Source organism: Eurosta solidaginis, chromosome 3, assembly GCF_040869045.1.
Source record: "Eurosta solidaginis isolate ZX-2024a chromosome 3, ASM4086904v1, whole genome shotgun sequence".
Lineage (NCBI taxonomy): Eukaryota > Metazoa > Arthropoda > Insecta > Diptera > Tephritidae > Eurosta > Eurosta solidaginis.
Genome location: NC_090321.1, coordinates 133983447 through 134003681, shown reverse-complemented (window position 1 = coordinate 134003681; position 20235 = coordinate 133983447).

Here is a 20235-nt window from a genome sequence, read left to right as displayed (position 1 = left end):
CTTGCAACGAAAGCGAAACTATACGAATTGACACAGATAGAAATCTGTTTCAAGATTTAATGTGCCTAATTATGTGTGTATTGTTGTTGAAATTTCTAAGGGTGACACAGATAGAAATTTGGATGCAAATTTAATGTGTCAAAATTGTTATTTGATGAAAAGATAAAGTGGGCTAATTGTGCCAAACCAAATTAGTATTCCAAGAAAAAAGGAATTGAATGCAATTGTGTACTTCTTCGACCGTGAAAAGCGTAATAAACTTATTTATTTTGATTTGTTTTCCTGTTTGATATACAATTTTGAAAATAAATTTATATGGACTGTAAGTAAATAGTGTCTGCTACCAGCCACTAGCCATCCAATGGTGTATATAAGTCGCAGTGGCTTGGATATTGTGTACAAGTGTATAAACTGAAGTGAATATGTGACAAGTTTATAAAAAACATCAACCAGGTGGAAATAAAGGTGTTGTGTACTTCTTATCGAAATTTGGAATGAAAGGAGACTATCCCTAAGTCTTATGTTGCACAATGCAGTGGAGGTGAGGAGAAAAAAAAAACAATTTTTTTTGTATCACTGCCTGTCTGCCTTGAGCTATGTCGGGGGACTCTTACCACTGGTGGGGGAGTCAACCGACAGTCAAAAGGCGATTGGTGTGTTTAAAAACACGAAATCCCACCTACTTCGAATTACAAACCTATCACAAGTTCACTTCTATACGTTCACGTATTACAAAAAAAAATGGTGGTGCATGAACCAATAAAACCAACGTACCTTGTGTCGCTTAAGTGATGATGTGTTTTATGAACGTCCCTTATTTTAGCGGCGATAGGTTGGCGGAATAAGTTGAAAATTTTACATAATTAGTAGCTAATTAAATGCAAATTAAGTGCGAGAAAAAAAAATTTATAGCTTTACAAATTTTTTTTTATGACATTCTGCGCTAAAATAAGACTGAAGTTAGCGAAACCAATCGGCGAAAGGTTGGCGGAATAAATTGAAAATTTTACATAATGAGTACCTAATTTATTGCAAATTAACTGCGAGAAAAAAAAATGTATAGCTTTACAAATTTTTTTTTTATGACATTCTGCGCTAAAATAAGACTGAAGTTAGCGAAACCAATCGGCGAAAGGTTGGCGGAATAAGTTGAAAATTTTACATAATGAGTACCTAATTTACTGCAAATTAACTGCGAGAAAAAAAAATGTATAGCTTTACAAAATTTTTTTTTATGACATTCTGCGCTAAAATAAGACTGAAGTTAGCGAAACCAATCGGCGAAAAGTTGGCGGAAGAAGTTGAAAATTTTACATAATGAGTACCTAATTTATTGCAAATTAACAGCGAGAAAAATTATTTATAGCTTTACAAAAATTTTTTTTATGACATTCTGCGCTAAAATAAGACTGAAGTTAGCGAAACCAATCGGCGAAAGGTTGGCGGAATAAGTTGAAAACCGGACGGCCGGACGGGACCTACATGATTTTATGCAGGGATGCACCTTAACGTTAAGCTAATCGTTTATCAAAAAATGTCCACCGTTTCCGTTGAAACACTTCGAAATATTATCGATAAAGAAATTATCAAGATAAATTGTATCTCGTTTTTAACCGAAACGAAAAGCTTTCCTTAACGTTAAAAACGTTAACAAAAACGTGATACTTTATGTTTGAATTGTGCTGGCAATGCTATAGCCATGGTGAAGCCGTAAGGTGGTAACAGCGAGCGGACATACACACACAAACTCCATGTAATTTGTTTGTGTAATTCGTTGGTGGTAATGTCAAAAATACTCTGAGAAATGGTCGTACTGTCAAAATTCATTAGAAAAGTTGCAATCAGCTCGGCTAATGCTTTCACCTTTAATGACTCCGTCATCAATCAGCTTTGCCAGCATAGTTTGAAATTAATAATCAACGATTTGATTTCGTTTTGATATGGCACAAAACGAAACAAAATCATTTCGTTAATTTGACGTTCTTAACGTTAATAAACGAAACGAAATGACTTTGTTTCATTTATTAACGTTAATTATCGTAACGAAATGATATCGGTTCGTTGGTTATGCATGCCTGATTTTATGCCGACTCCGAACGGCATCTGCAAGGCAGATAAGTTTTCACTGAGAGCTTTTCATGGCAGAAATACACCCTGAGCGCTTGCCAAACACTGCCGAGGGGCGACCCCGCTTAGAAAAATTTTCTTCTAATTGAAAAACCTTATTTCTAAAATTTTTGATGTTATTTTGCCCGGGGTTTGATCCCAGGGCATCCGATGTGGTAGGCGGAGCACGCTACCATCACACCACGGTGGCCGCCATAAATTATACTTCAGATAATAAGTAATATAAATCCATAAATATCAGACTCATTATTTAAAAAATTGGTGAATTGTCGTTTGCTTAAGGTTTTTTTTTTTTAATAAAACTATTTTTCAAATGACTTTCTAATTTTTGCAACATTTCGAACGCAAAAAGGTCTTCGCTGCAAAATCTTTTTAAATTTAAACAGCATTCAAGGCGGTTTCGCTTGTGGAAGTTTCATTAACTTCATCTGTATCTCAGCATCAGTGCTATTGTCATCAATTGTTTCTATGTTGTCAATAACAACATCTAACTCGAGGTCTGAACTTTCAGTCCATGCATTGTTATCTATATCCACAAAGTCATCCGGATTCGAAGAAGTAGAATCCCCAAAAGCTTTCGATAAATCAAAATTGAAGCTAGCGGTATATCATCTTCGGGCTCGAATTCAAGTGCCGGATTACAATTTTTGTCGAACACTGCCTTTTGAAAGTAATTTTTTATGGTTTCTGCTTGAACTTTTGCCCGGTCTTCCTTTATAAAGTGTATTGCCTCTAAGCGTTCTTATTTTTTTTTAGTGGAACCAGTTTCTTTGCTCACCAATATGTTTTTCACTTACAAGTTGCGGTAGTGAATTTTTAAATTTTGGATTATTCCTTGATCAAGAGGCTGGCAAACTGAAGTAGTGTTGCTAGGCAGAAATAGTATTTTTACATTGTTCAACTTATATCTCGTGGGTGGGATGCCGCGTTATCTAAAAGCAATAGAAATTTTCCGTTTTGCAACTCCATTTTCTGGTCGAAATCTTTCAGCCACTGTGTCATAACATCACGCGTCATCCAAGCCTTTTTATTGGACTGCCAATTTACTGGAAGATTTTTCGTATTTAATGATGCAATTGCTCTCGGACGAGCAGCCTTCCAAATAACAAGAGGTTTTTCTTTTTCGCCGGCCCTATTTGCAAAAAAATGGGACAGTCAGTATTTCTTTCGAAAGTTTTCCTCCACGGCACACTTCGTTTTTTTAGAGCCAATGTTTTGTTTGGCAAAGTTCTGAAAAAAAGACCTGTCTCGTCAGCATTGAACATATTTTTGTGGCGCTATACCCAATCACCAAATACGGTAGTTTTTCTAAAAATTGCTGTACGTCTTGCATATTAACAGCAGCAATTTCACCACAAAGGTATCTAAACTTTATATTATGACGGGTTCGCCATTTTTGTAGCCTTGTATAATTGGCCCAGATATGGGAATGTTTTGGTTTCTTGCCCTAGTAAACCAGCCAGAACACATTTCATAAAATACCTTTTGAATTCAACATTGCTGCCAGACAGCCATTTTATTCGAATTTTTTTATCATCAACAGGCTGCGTTCCAATTTTCCAATTTTGAACCTGATCAAAAAATCGGGCAGCTTTAATCAATAACAAACAGATCATAAATCAAAATAGGGTTTGTACGATTTTAATTTCAAACTTACCTTTCGGGTAATGTACGAACAGACAAATTATTTTCCTCACTAGCGTTAATTATTTCAATTTTTAATTTTTTTTAAGCTCAGGATTGACCTCGCCATCTTATAACACATCTAATATTTACAATATGACTGAACACAATTAACTCACTGTCACTAGTAATCGTTTATCCTGAAAATTTATCTAACGAACATTTTATTATGTAATTACATCTCCACTGTGACGACTTTTAAATTTGATTGTTTATCTAACGCCCACTTGGTTTTATTCTGGGAATCCCCATTTTTTATTTGGTAAATACATATGTACCATAATATTTATGTATGTATATAAATTTTTTTCGCTTAGGGGGGTTCCAGTCCGCTCAAGAGAGGTTTATGATTGATTTGTTATGAAAACTGATAGCAGCGTCCGTTGATAGAGGTTCGTGTCCGCTCAGTAGAGTTTTTTTCCAATTTTAAAGCAAATAACTGTCCGCGTCCGGACAAGACAATGTCCGCCTAAGGGAGGACAATTTGTTCTAAAAAATGTACTTAAAACTTGGTGCATGAAAAACTGTCCGGCCAAGGGAGGTGTCCGTCCAATAGAGGTGTCCCTTAGGAGGGGTTTCTCTGTATATTCTTTGAACTTTGTCTTCATTTCAATGGCATCCAAATATTTTTCATAGAGCAATTAAAAAGAAAGTTATGGGCCAATATATGTCTTCACCTATGGAAAAGGGATTTTTGCCCCCTTACTCCAGTTTTTGGCGGAACTACAATGTGAGGTATGTCTCGCAAAGAGTACGGTAGTACTCAAATTATTGTGGGGTCTAGCAGCAATTCCCACGGTACTGCTGTCGGTGGAAAATGTAATAGATTGTGAGAGAAATCTCGGAATTTGGTCGGTAATTTCGACGGCAGTCCCTTCGGAATTGCTGCTAGTCCGCTATATCTTTAGAAGTCAGTAGAGTTATCAAAAACTAAGAAGAAAATGTATCTTAGAATTTATCCAAGAAAATCCAGTTTTATTTTGTAATGGTGACGTTCGGACACTTACATCATAAATTATGTAATCCTTCTAAGGAAAAGACAGCTTTTTTAGAATGACGTTATTTCACAGGTCATTGCAAATGTGGGTCCACGTTGAAAGGTATTTTGACGAATAACGAAAACTTCGTCAATATTAATTGCTCAGCAAGTGTTGGAGTGAAACAATGCGGAAAACGCAATTTGAGAGGTGCGAAAAGAATGGAAGTCGCAGAAATGTTGAAACACACAAGTGCAGAAGCGTTTCGAGCTCAAGAGGCAAAACGTCTTATGGAACCAGGACGGCCTGAAGCTCCATTCTTATTCAAAGCAAACGTCCTACATAAGGCGAAGCATGATAAAACTACTCGCGAATAATTGGATCCCGACCCTATTCGTGCTTTGGACATCCTCAAATCTCTAAAACCAAATACCATCCATAAAATTGGCCACAATCCCTTCGATGTCTTTTATATGACATCGCATCAACTCAACATTTACAAAAGATTGACAAAAACAGAAAAGGTGACACTATGTATCGATGCGAGTGGAGTTCGCGTACCCAAATTAAGAAGACCGGATAGGACATTGAGCCACGACGTCTTCTTGTACATAAGTGTCATCAATTGCGATGCTGGTCAATTTTCAATTTCCCAGTTTTTGTTAGAGGCACACTCTACTGTCAGTATCCGAACGTGGTTGATGAACATGTGCATGATTGGCGCTCCTCACCCGAAAGAAGTTGTTACCGACGGCTCAAGGGCATTGCTGACAGCAGCCATAAGAGAGTATACGGAATATTTCACTATCGAAGATTATGCTGACGGTTATAAAAGCAAACTTCCAAAATGTTATGTGCGAATCGATGTAGCGCATTTTATAAAGAACTACTCGAGCGAATTAAAAAAATTTTCCAAACCAATCCGTACACTTTTACTCGCGGCCGTCGGACAACTCATAATGTGTCGAAATGTAGATGATGCAGAAAATATATTTAAGGCATTGCTGACAGTTACGCAATGTGAAACCGAAGGTCAAATATCAGGTACTGAGGAAAGCACAGAATGCGAAAAACAGTTGAATTTTTTGATCCACAAATCTACGGGCGCAGGCAATATTTTGAAGGAAAACGATGCTACGGAAAAAGATTATGGAGTGAAGGAAGGAGTAATCTCTGACGATGAACACGGCATTTCAGAAAATCGAAGCCGTTCTAATTGGTGGTTTACGTGGGCAAAAAAAAATTAATGATCAAGTCGCTCTTTTTACGTCCGAGTCTGGTACAAAAGCCAATGCCTATTATTTACCAAATTTTTCTAACCGTTTACTCCGCGATTCCAGTAAGTCATTTTTTAACTTTTAAGGTCGGTGTACATAAAACTTTCGTTAAAATATTGACGGATGCACGCTTCATTTTTGCAAATGGCTTAAAATTTTTCTCGGGTTTACATTCCACAAACTTTTTGTGTATAACAATGGGAGCGCAACTTATGTCAAAGTTTTCAAAGTTCTATGTAATTGGGCTTTTATGGTTTAATAGTTATAGCACAGTGTGTCAAAATGGGGGTTCATCTCACCGTAATTGATAAAACCACAAGAAAAGAAAACCAACATGGATTGTTTTCACTTATATTTTTATTGTATATTCATAAATTTGTTAACCCTATTCATAAAGAAACTTCAGTAACGCTCGATCTTATTAAAGAATTTGTATGTTATCGTATATTGCTCTTATATTGTTACACTAAACCAAAAAAGTGCATGTATACTAAGGAAAAGTGCGTATGTTTTAAGAAAACCTCTTCCAAAACCGTATTCATAGAATTTAAGAATATAAATAATATGGTTTCTTATTCTATAAGAACGAAGTTTTGTCATAAAAATAATTTTACGATTTTTTTCTTAGACCATACGTAAATTTTGAGGTAAAAGTGAACGTCAAAAAAGTTTTAGGTAAAAGTGAACATCAAAAATGAGTTCCTCTAACCAAAATAGGAAATAGGAAAAAATCCGTGATTGAGTTTTGTTATTCGAGGGATAAGACTTTCTTTGCTTTTGGTTTCATCAATTACGTATAACCTTGTTGCACAGTGCAATTTGTTATCATCGAGAAATTGATTTTGCTTTAAGGTACAATTCCATTATGGACGTTAAAAGTTTCCCTACCACAGATAGATCGAAAATTTATAGAGGATTGCACTGCGACCATTGGTCTGTTGTGCCCTCATCAGATTACGTCGCCTTCCAGTAGGATATGTCCGCCGTCTCTGCAGATCGATCACAAAATATCATTAAAAAAAAATTGTAAAGCTATACATTTTTTTTCTCGCAGTTAATTTGCAATAAATTAGGTACTCATTATGTAAAATTTTCAACTTCTTCCGCCAACCTTTCGCGGATTGGTTTCGCTAACTTCAGTCTTATTTTAGCGCAGAATGTCATAAAAAAAAAATTTGTAAAGCTATAAATTTTTTTTCTCGCTGCTAATTTGCAATAAATTAGGTACTCATTATGTAAAATTTTCAACTTGTTCCGCCAACTTTTCGCCGATTGGTTTCGCTAACTTCAGTCTTATTTTAGCGCAGAATGTCATAAAAAAAAATTTTGTAAAGCTATAAATTTTTTTTCTCGCAGTTAATTTGCACTAAATTAGGTACTCATTATGTAAAGTTTTCAACTTATTCCGCCAACCCTTCGCCGATTGGTTTCGCTAACTTCAGTCTTATTTTAGCGCAGAATGTCATAAAAAAATTTTTTGTAAAGCTATAAATATTTTTTCTCGCTGTTAATTTGCAATAAATTAGGTACTCATTATGTAAAATTTTCAACTTCTTCCGCCAACTTTTCGCCGATTGGTTTCGCTAACTTCAGTCTTATTTTAGCGCAAAATGTCATAAGAAAAAATTTTGTAAAGCTATAAATTTTTTTTCTCGCTGTTAATTTGCAATAAATTAGGTACTCATTATGTAAAATTTTCAACTTCTTCCGCCAACTTTTCGCCGATTGGTTTCGCTAACTTCAGTCTTATTTTAGCGCAGAATGTCATAAAAAAAAATTTTATAAAGCTATAAATTTTTTTTCTCGCTGCTAATTTGCAATAAATTAGGTACTCATTGTGTAAAATTTTCAACTTCTTCCGCCAACTTTTCGCCGATTGGTTTCGCTAACTTCAGTCTTATTTTAGCGCAGAATGTCATAAAAAAAAATTTTGTAAAGCTATAAATTTTTTTTTTCTGCACTTAATTTACATTTAATTAGCTACTAATTATGTAAAATTTTCAACTTATTCCGCCAACCTATCGCCGCTAAAATAAGGGACGTGTTTTATGATATGTGGGTAGATGTGCGGACTGTATGATGTGCGGACTGTATGATGTGCGGACTGTATGATGTGATGATTGTATGAAGTGTTGACTGTATGATGCGATGATTATGTGATGTGCGGACTGTATGATGTGATGACTGTGCGTATAGAATGCTCGCTATTACCACTCGTCGTTAATTAATGGCTGATCGCTGGTATTTCTCACTAATTCCAAAAAATTTTTATTGCAATTTCGCACCGTGAATTTTAAATAATCTTGGTGATAAACTTACACCTTGACCTTGAAATTTAATGCGCTGGCTGAATTTTGTGTTCACTTCGCTTTTTCCTGGCGCGATAGGACCAATGATTACGTGTAGTTCGGGACGATGGGGATTCGTTCGCACGTAACACCAAAAAGAAATATAAAAAGGAACTAGTTAGTGTCTTAAGGAAAAACCAACACTTTCACTAATATAATTAATAACAAACTTTCTTTATTCAATAATTCAAAAGTAAGTGCAAAATTTAAATTTGAAAGTATTTGGTTAATCACACTAGCTTAACTTTATCGAATTTTACCCTTGAAAAAAACGAATTCTTACCTTCGGTTTGATTGCTGGAGCTCACTTGCAGACGTTCAGAAAGAAAGTGACGCGAAAAGAAAAGAAAAAGTCCATGGCACCCGCCGGTTACTAACTTTCGTCGAGTTTTCCCCTACTCAATTAGTTCTCGGCGGTGCAAGGACAGTTACCGGTAATAATCAAAGTACGGGGCGCCGAAAGTTCTTAAAAAAAATATTTAGGCTGGTGACCTAAACAAATACTTAAGTCTGACTAAGCTCCTTCTGTTGGGGGTTCTTTTCTTTTCTCTTACTTTTGCTCGTAATATTTTAAATTATCCATTTATTTATGTATCCTCTTTTTTTTTTGATAATCGTTATAAACGCTATGTGTGAGAAAAATATGTAATTAAATGTACTTATGTATTGTAAATATACTACCTACAAAGTAAGAATTTGGTTGAATTTTTTTCCTTTTCATTCACATTCACAAAACATATTTTAAGACTATAAAGTTTGGATACAAATTGCGATATTTGGGGCTCTCTTACAAAATTATTATGTGGTAGTAGTAGAACTTTCTTTTGAGTGTAACTAAATATCAATTTGGTATAATGCGCATATTATAATGATACTAATATGTAATAGGTATTAAGAAAAGTGGTTAAATAGCAATAAAGATGAAATTGCGATAGCAATATGTATTACGTGCACGTATATTATATTACTTTCGTCTTGTTGTTCGAAAGATATTGCCCGCAATAGGGATTCATGTATATATATATATATATATATATATATATATATATATATATATATATATATATATATATATATATATATTGCATTTGTATGATATAAAAAAAAAATTTAAATCCTTTTGCCGATTTGTGCATAATCGACGAATGGCTGCTGTCGCAAAAAAATTTTTCTTTAAATTTATGGCTGAGCTCCAAAAATGGAACGCTAAAACTTTTCAAATGATACAGACCGCTTCTTCTTGTGACTAACAACTTATCGAGCTAACTTCAATAACGTTGAAGCAAGAAAAAATATCATTAAAATGAAAAAAAAAAATGTATGCTCCTTGTTGTATAGCTAACAATTTCGAGTATTCAATAATACAATTTGCCAAAAAAAATCGACCCTTGTTAAATAGTTCAGCCGGACTGTATAAACCCTCTAAGTACCACTTAGAAGTTTCTTTAACTACCCTGCTAAACGCTCTCCTCATTCCACGTCATTTGAATAGCTATTATACAGTCATAGGTTATATTCCTAGTCACATAAGCATGGGTGTGGGTAAGTTTTATGACCTAAATTTTTTTGTAGGGTAATTATTTTGAAGTTCATACATGGCTGGTACTTACATGGCCGCCAGAGTACGTACCGTGGGCCTCTGCCGGCTTGGTTACTGGTGATGTTGATTTTGCTGGTGAAATTGACGCTGTTGTTGGTTGTGGTGCGCTCTGGTCCGAGGTGATCGAGTGAACCTGGTGGCAATAAAACTCCGTGTTGACTTTTACGACCTGCATGACTTGGTGCTAATTGGGCGCTCGTTGTATTACGCTGCAGCGTACTGCTGGCCCTGGAGGCGGAGATGGTGCCGGACGCTGTTCCAAAGGTGGTAGTGTACTTCGTAGACGTAGAGAAAGGGGTTTATCTTCGGATACCAAGGATTCTCATCACAATTAGTTTAGTGCCGTCTGAATCCGAATCGGAACTGGATATTCTATACCTTGAGTTTGTGCCAACACAACACAACCGTTGTAATGTTTATTACCACCCACAATAGACGAGTAGAAAAGAGGTTTGTCGGGATGGACTTTGCGCTATCCCCTCTTCCTAGTTTCTGGGCATTTACCTGTTTGTTCTTTTAGTAGTTGGGTTAAGGAATCGGCCTGCAATTCCTCGTTGCAGTCTTTTGGTTCATCAACAATACTCACTTGAATACGTGCACAGCCAGCGAGGGTGTTTTGCGATTAGTTGAGTATAGTTGGGGATGCGCAGTTGATGTGAGCAATAAAGTTACTCAAGCAGTATCGGTGTTTGACGCCTTTGCTGTAGACGTTGTGCCAATAGATGTTACACGATCCTTTTGTATAATCGCAGAGCCGCCAAAAATTAGGCTGAAGTAAATCCAAATCTTTCCACCAAATTCTGAGAATTAACGGAAAAAACACATGTTCTGTTATTCTAAGCTTCCATAAATTAAGTGACTTTCAAACGACCTTCTCGTTTGTATAACGGCTTCTTCGAAAGTTTTTTCCTTTCTTTTCTTCTCTCAATGTCTAAATTGGTTTATCGTTCGCCGGAAACTCATGGCCAATTTTTTCCCTAGTGATCGCCGAATTTTTATTTCTTTGTTTCGATACTTTTGTATCGCAACTTTCGCCCCATCACCAGTCACTAGGTGGGTTCGCACGAACACGCTCCCAAGTGGACCGTAACCGCAAACCATAACAGCAGACCGTAACATAGTAATAGCGTTTTCTTTTCTGAAATAAATTGTTGCCTAAGTAAATGGTAAAGCCTTAATAGAGTTACACCTACCCCAGAATATTGTCAACATTTATAGTGCATACAAAGAACATTTCAACTCACCATATTCACTCATATCACAAAGCACACTAGAAGATTGCGCATTGCGCATGTAAACATTAGATCAGCTCTTTTTTATGGGAAATTCTTACGTCATTTTCTTTTAGCTCTTTTTTTTTCTCTCTTTCTTTCATTCGCTCAAACAGTCAACTGTGACGTAGATGCGCAAAACGAAGCAATTTTGAACTCGTGAATGCGCAATCTGGGTAGGTGATTTGTGTACTCATATTAACAGAGTATATGTGGAACTTAAGAGCGAATTGAGAGTGTAGTGCCATAGTAAATTGCATTAAATTAAATTGTAGCTGGCAACTCCCTCTTTGGAAAAGTGCAAGATGCAACCATGCATCAGATGCACTTGGCATCACTAAAAATATTAGAGTCGAGCAACGCGGAGAGTTTTTGATTGGTTGAAACTGCCGTTGCTCGACGCCATCATTAATTTCGTTGCTAAGCAACGTAAGGAAAAAGGTGCATAGCTACAGAGTTGCGTTAGCGGCAGTTTTGAGTTTTAAGTTAACCGGCAAACGCATTACTCGCGAAAACTAAAGTAAAAGAAAATAAGTGTGTTAACTAAAAAGTCATAGTTTAGCGAAGAACAGTGTTTAAACACACAGTAAAGAAATTAGAGAGTTTTAAACAAGTTATAAAGAAACTACAAAGTTGTAAAGGGAGGCGAGAAAGTTGAAAGAAAAATAAAAACAGTTTTCATTAATTTAATGGGAATTTAAAGGTGAGTGTGTGCGCCTGGCAGCCGGATCCATAAAATGGATCCTCGATATGGCGACCGTGGGCTGAAGCCCTGTAAATGCGGCGAGTGGCCATTAGGAAGGCCTCCCAACAGGCGTGGGCGTAACAGCGATTAATGCGAAAAAACCCACATAAAATTCACACAAAAAAAATGAATGAATAATTAACAAAAATACATATACATACAAAAAATATTTAACAAAGCTTAAAATCGAAAAAAAATTACACAAAATTTAAGAAACATTTAAAAATCTACAAAAAAAATACAAAAATTTCAAAAACCATTTCAAAAAATATAAAATTTAAAACAGAAAATCTACAAAAAAATTTATCAAATTAACAAATACCCTACGAAAAAATACTACAAATTTACATGGAAAGTACCTATACTTCGAATTAATAGTGGCTGTGGCATTGGTTTTGGCAGTGGCTAGTGAGACAAATTTTTTGTGGAAAGAAATTTTAAGAAAATATATGCGTTTAGAAGAAAACTTTATAAAAATAACGGAGATAAAAAGAAAATTCGGAATTAATAATACAACGAACTAATTAGATGCAGAAATAATATAAGTCAAAAAAAGAGGAAAACTAAAATATACGTTTTGTCATAAACTGTACAAAAATCAGTAGTGAAAAACGGCACTAGCCACTCCACTTTTATAACGGCACACAACCGCAATATCTGTAACGTAGTACAAAGCCGCAAAAATAATTTCATTTTTTTTTTTTACTTTCATTTATAGCTACTTTTTTTTGATTGATATAGTTTTATTTTCCTTGCCAACACTGTTCAGACTTCAAAACTTTAAGTAACACAGCTCATGTGAAAAACATATGTTTTGAACTAAGTTATCGGCACATCTTGGAAATGCAAGGGTCTAATACCATTTCCTGAAAAAATTATCTTTCTTTTCCTGTGGAGATCTGAAAGAAGTAACATGGTTTGTAAAGTCGTCGCGGTGATATAAATTATTTTGGTGTAAGAAGTGAAGCAAAAGTGAAGCTTTCTAAGGTTAATTAAATAATTTAAATAGCGCGAGTGAGCATAATAATATTTGACCAACAAAGACACTCAAAAGCAGTCGTCAACTTCGAGCCGGAGCCTTGATATTTAGTCTTTAAATTTTGCATCTATATACATGAATTCTTTCGAGAATTTCCGGCAGAAAAGTTGTATCATATGCATGTGGGTTGCTTGTGCGAACTCATCTCCCTGCATTTCGCCATCAAAACATAATTCTACTAAAACGCTGCAAAAGTTGCTGAGATCCGCCTAGGGCCACTCTTGACCTCTCTCCAAGTCCAGCTTGATCGAGTTTCCCCCCAGCTTTGGAATTTTAAAAATAAATGAATAACAAATCCTCCCAAGTATTTGCATAAATATTAAAATATATAAAAATGTAAAATTTGGCATATAGTTAAAATGTATGAAGAAGAAGTTAAAAGTTAGTATACCGAAAAGAAAAGTCATTAAATGCAACAAAACAGTGGAGCAAAAGGTTGCTAATATGAATGTGAAATTGAAATTATTATTATTTCCAAATAAAAACATCAATCAAAGGAGGATTATTCAGTTAAATTAAAATAATACCTAGATTTAGTCCCATTTAGATTTAAACCCACTGTGGAAAACATATGAGTCAATCCAGAGCCGAGTAAAGGTCCCACAAAACACCTACTGAATAAATACACGATATTAATGTGTTACGAACACACGCACACACGGCTGGAGATATTAGGCGGGCAGCAGCTTTCCGTCGCAAGACGGCGAGGGGGCGGAGCGGCGGCTAACGGTCGTTGGAGTAGAGGAGGTTCGGTAGGGCGGTTGAACAATCGGGTAACGGACGGACTGGTACGGCGGTACGGAAGCAGCGGCGGGATAGAAGCAGCAGCTTAACGGCGGTAGGACGGCGAACGACCAACGGTCGTCGTAGCAGCGGCGCGACGGATGCAGCGGCTTAACGGCGGTAGGATGGCAGATGGCCAACGGTCGTCGTAGCAGCGGCGTGACGGATGCAGCGGCTTAACGGCGGTAGGATGGCGAACGGCCAACGGTCGTCGTAGCAGCGGCGTGACGGATGCAGCGGCTTAACCGCGGTAGGATGGCGAACGACCAGCGGTCGTCGTAGCAGCGGCGTGACGGATGCAGTAGCTTAACGGCGGTAGAAAGGCGGACGGCCAACGGTTGTCGTAGCAGCGGCTTAATGGCGGCAGGATGGCTAACGGCCAACGGTCGTCGTAGCAGCGGCGGGACGGAAGCAGCGGATTAACGGCGGTAGGGTGGCGAACGGCCAACGATCGTCGTAGCAGCGGCGACTGAATGGCGATAGGACGGCGAAGGGGGGTGGGGTTGTACCAGCCGAGACGCCGTGGGTCGACCCGTGGCGGAGGGGAAGTGCACCTTAACGGCACAGCGGTAGCCCCTTGTGCGCACGCATCGGCTCACGGCCGAAACCAGAGCTGTGGAGAGGGGTCGTGCGGTCGTTCGGGCGGCGAGTCATTCCTTACCAGACCAGGACGACGGAGGGAAGGGTAGTCCGAAGACACCACTCGCGTCATCTTGATGCAGCAGGGGGTGACTCGCGCCACGGCCGCACCCTCTTCTCCCCAGCTAACTAGAGGGAGTGGTTCCTCCGCTCCGGCCAGCCTACAAAAACCAGAGCTGAGGGGAAGGTGGGTTATTTGGTCATTAAGGCAGCGGGACGCTCAATACCGAGGTGGGCGACGGAGGGAAGGATAGTCTGAAGACACCACTCGCGTCGTCCAGCCCAGGTGAAGGGTGACTCGCGCCATGACAGCGCCCCTTCCGCTCAGTCCGAGCCGTGGGGGAGGGGGTTATTTGGTCATTAAGGCAGCGGGCCGCTCAACACCAGTGTGGGCGACGGAGGGAAGGATAGTCCGAAGACACCACTCGCGTCGTCCAACTCTGGCGGAGGGTGACCCGCGCCATGACAGCGCCCCCTTCCACTCAGCTAGCTAGCCGGAGTGCCAATTTTGTCTTTAAAAAGACAACCACTCCCGCTGGCTCACCTGCGAGGACTGAATTGCAAAAATGCAAATTCGCTGTTTATATGGGTGGTGCCGCAAACTGGTTGAGAAATCAACACACCATTATTGTGATTTTCATTGGTTTGCTATCAGTGGTTGTTGACTATGCTATAGAAGAATAAGTACAGGGAGGTTCGGGTGGCTATGCTATAGAAAAATAAGTACAGGGAGGTTTAGGTTTAAGTGAATAAGGAAATACAGGGGGTTACGTTATTGTAACGCTACGTTACAAACAAAAAAGTTAAATTTAAAATATCCATTAGATTTTCATAATCATTTTTCAGATAATAATTATCAACGTAAATATGTAATGTAACTAGCGATCGCTCATCAACATATGCCTATGTTGTTGTTCGTGTACAGCAGCCTCTCAAACATGCGACAAATATAAATTGTAAGGAATGAGAATGATTGAACATGTTTGAGAGAGAGTTGTATGACGTGGTTTGAACCCAAATTTTAGCATAAATAATTTTTTTGTTGCGATCTCTCTCAAGCATTTTGTATGAATTCGGATGGTTACCGTCATTTGCAAATTTATTATAGATGGGTAATTTATATTTAAAAGAATATTTGAATGCTTACGATATTCCTACTGCAACTGCAAGCGTGAAGGCCTTCGATGCTACGCAGCAATGCAATATATATATAATTATATACATAATATATACCTATATATACTTTTTTTGATGCCCCTAAATATTCAAGCACACCACGTACATATGCATATCTAGTTATACGATTTTATTAATGTTACTTAAATACATATTTTTCATAAAACATATTTATTTTGTTGTTGTTGTTGTACGTACATATTATGTACATAAGCATGTGCGGATATACGAATGCAATGTCAACTTAAGTTAAATTCGATGATATTTAATGATAAATATTTTGTTTTTGCAAAGTGAGTTTTTTTTGCATTTACACACATGCATATTTACATACATATGTATAAAGCTTTTTCTTGAATTTGAAGTTAAAGATAAAAAAAAGTAATGCTTGTAGGAATCATTATAGTTCTGCTGCCTCATATTTTTTGTTGTATTTTTATGAAATAATACGCAAACTAAGCTAAGATCCTTAATATTGTAATGGATTGATTTTGATAAAATAATAATTGTTAAAATGGGTAGATAATTTGTGTTTGCTTTGGTTTGAGACACAGGAGTTAGTGGTAATGTATCGGGGCCTCAATAACATCTATGGGGCCAATGGAAGGCGGGTACAGAGGCAGCCACCAAACGTTGCAACAATGAGCTGCCAAGCATAGAGGTGAGTATACGGTGTGTCATGTGGCTGAAGTGTGGCATGCAAGTGCGTTTGTTGTTTTTTTTATTTTCTTATGCTAGAGTATCCCAGTGTGCAAAACAAATTATTCTGTCTGACCATTGACTGGGGAGAGTAGTGCTGTGCAGTGATCACGTTAAGGAATCCCTGAAGCGGAAGCTCTGGGCCTGAACGCCAGTGCACACGCCGTGGTCATTGCACCTTGTCACAAGCACTGCTGCTCGTTTGTTCTTGAATGTGCCTGTTGCACACTCAGTCGATGGATATCATGACAAATAAAATGACGCCCAACGTGTAGCCCGATATAGAAAAGCAACTTTTATGTGCTTTTGTCAAATATTGGCTTTACATGTATGATTCACTCCTTGAATCAAATAGTATGTCTGCTTTTGGAATTTTGTATTAGATTAACTTTTTATAAATTTTTCGATTTTTTTCTCGATTGTTGTTGTGTTCAAACAGTTTTGTATGGATGCGAACAATTTTCGCTGGAATTGACCATCCTATAGGCTAGATGCCTTGAGATGCGTACCGCGTTAAAACTTCGCGTTTAGGGAACTATTTGAGCATAGCACTTCTTTTGGTTTTGTTGCAAAAATACGTTATACGCTTTTTGTAAATTTTTGTCATTAAGGCTAAATGCCAATTGGCTTACCAGGCGTTCACGTTTGCTACAATCCAATAGAAAAATATATGCAAGTTTTCATTAGTTAATACATCTCAAACTCATCGTCGAGATGCCACCTCAATTTGACTTTTTTTTATAATTTTAATTTAATTTATTTGAGAAAGATTGTGAATATGTCGGAATTTGTGAGATTAAATCAAATAAATCACAACCGATCTTTCTTTCTCAAAATGTTGCATGCCACAACACAGTATGACATTATGCCCTTACTTACACTTTGTGCCACATTACCACTACAGAGACTCCCATGGTCTCAAACCAAGTTTATTTTTGATGATTTTTTGTTTTTTTTTTTTTATAAAGAACTTTTTGCGTTGATTACCGTGCTAAAAAGCTTCTAATATTTCTGGTGATTTTTTTTTGGTTTTCTTAAAAACAATTTTGTTTGCATTAAACTACCTTTTTTAACATTGCGTTAAAGGGTAATATCTTTTTTTTGCGAGTGCAAATATACATATACCTTTTTTTAACATTTTTTGGGAACATGCCATTGCGTCACAGCGACGAACACACTCCTTTGCAGGCCGCGTGTGACCACCGCTTCCACCGAAACTGCCTATTGCCGTGGCTTAAGAACAATTCTTCTTGCCCACTTTGTAGAGCTCCTTGCCGCAGTAGGGAGTTTAATCAGAATATATATAACACTAGATTATTGAAGACGATGTCTCAGGGCAACGCAGATAATACTAGTGGGAGTGGAAACCTGCAAAAGTCCCATAGGGAAGGGCAGCATGAGCTGCAACAAAGATCCGAAAATGCCAATAATTTGTCAGCTGAAGGAGCACATGGTGGTGACGTACCACCAGTAAATGATGACGAAGCTCGTATTAGGAATATGGTCTCGGCTATTGTATCAGCGAGGTCAGCAACCGTTTTTGAAGATTTAGGGAATCGTGTAGCGCAAATGGTAGAACAACGGATAGAAAATACTTTATCCAGTTTTTTAGAACGGTTAAGTATTAACCCTACACAAGCAGTCCCTGCAGGCAATGACATAAGCCATCCAGCTAATTTTTCCACAACTCAACACCCACCAAATAGGTCTACTTAAGTGTGGCCTAGAGATGTGCCTCCATTGCCAAATAATACCAATACAAATTTTCATAACCAGATTGACCAAATACGGCTAAGTGATATGTCGACCATGCTGTACATGGGTAGAATAGAATAAATTTCAAGTTGGGACGTAAAGTTTGATGGTACGTCTCGTTTATCTGTAGATAGTTTCTTATCGAGAATAGAATTTTTAGTTATCGATTCGCTTAACGGCAATTTTAACCTTTTGTGTGAACATATACAAAGCCTTTTTATTAATGAAGCCAAAAACTGGTACTGGCGATACCGTATATCTGTCGAACGTGTCACCTGGCCAGCTCTTTGCCAAGCGTTAAGAACAAATTTTCAACAACATAAGAGTGACTCGAAATTAAAGAATCGATTCGTGCTCGAAAGCAGGGTCAAAATGAATGTTTTGACGAATTCCGTAACGCCATATTGAAAATCGCGGAACCTCTTGAAACCCCACTTTCAGAGGTGGAGTTACTCGAAGTTTTAAAACATAATTTGCGACCTCGTATTCGGCAACAGCTTCTTTTCATTCCTATTCATTCTGTGGCAGAATTACGTAGACTCTGTTTGAAAGGTGAGAGTCTTGCCACAACGCCATCTTCACAAACAAACCGCCCTCGACTTAAGTTAACGAAGCCTACCTTGACTTGGATGTAGTGAATGACACGATAGTGCAAAGTGAATTTGCTAAGGTAGATGCAGTTTTTCAGCTAGCTTCCAAACTAAAACTTGGCTGCTGGAATTGTAACAAGGAGGGACATAGATATTATGAATGTCTTGAGGAGCGAACGGTGTTTTGCTACGGTTGTGGCGCTCCAAATACTTATCGTTCCAAATGCCCAAAGTGTAGCCAGGGAAACTGCAAAACGAGCGAGGAATCTCGACAGATCCCTCGCAACGACAGCAATATCTCACACAAGTATACGCAAACCAGCTGTCAAGTATACGCACTGGTGAATCTCAAATTTATACAACTCCGCCAAGAAAAGAAATTATTCCATACGAAGAACGGTTGAAGAGATACAATGAAGTTAGAAGAAGAATATTTAGTCCTGCTGATAATTTATTTATTTATTTATTTAACAACAAACAGCGGTTGTACATGTAAGACAACAGTCTTTTAAAAGTACATTAACTAACATTAATTAAATTTAATTGAAATTATATCTAAGTAGAAAAATCAATGGGAGAAGAGAAGAAAAAAAAAGACGAAAAAGACAGAGAGTGTAGACCGATAATAGGAAGTAGTTATATACAATCGCACTCATTATCTCGATTTAAAGTAGTTATGTATAATTTCCTTGTAGTTATTCCTGTTCAGCACGGATTTAACAGACTCTGGGATGTTGTTCCAGAGCCTCACAGCGTTGATGAAGAACAGTCTGGATTATGTCAGTTAGTTGTATTTCGGTATAACCAGATTATGAACCCTAACGGATTTTGTTGGATTTAACTTTTCATACAAATAGTTTGGGGACTTCCATTCCAGTAATTTGAATATGAACATACAGTTTCTAGCAGCAAGGTAGTCATGAATACTACAACCCTGAATATCGTTCCTTCATTGGGATATGTGATCGAATTTCTTTAGACCATAAATATAACGGATAACATTATTAAATAGGACATTAATTTTGTGAGCGGAAATTGAATCAAGCTTGCTGTAGACAAGTTCAGCATACGTTATGTGGGGAATGATAAGCTGTTTAGCTAATTTTCGCCTAGTTTCTCAAGTCGTGAACGACGCAGACATTCTCTATCTACGTAAGGTACAATACACCTTACTGACAGTACCATTAATGTGATCACAGTAGGTCAGCCTAGAGTTGACGAGAAAGCCTAGTTTTGTTTGTAATCTGTAGGGTACTATTACCGATAAACAGCTCTGGAATATCCTCAACATGCACTACTCTATTACAGAATGGCAACACATATGACTTAGACGCATTAAGGCATAAATTTTTATCACTTGCCCATTGGGATATAGCTGACAGATCACTATTTACTTTAAAACATAAATCGTCAACAAGACCAATCCTACTAGACAAGTACACTTGGATATCATCAGCATATGCGTGTACATTAATATATTTACAAACTGAGAAAACATCATTCAAAAATAAACTAAACAAAAGAGG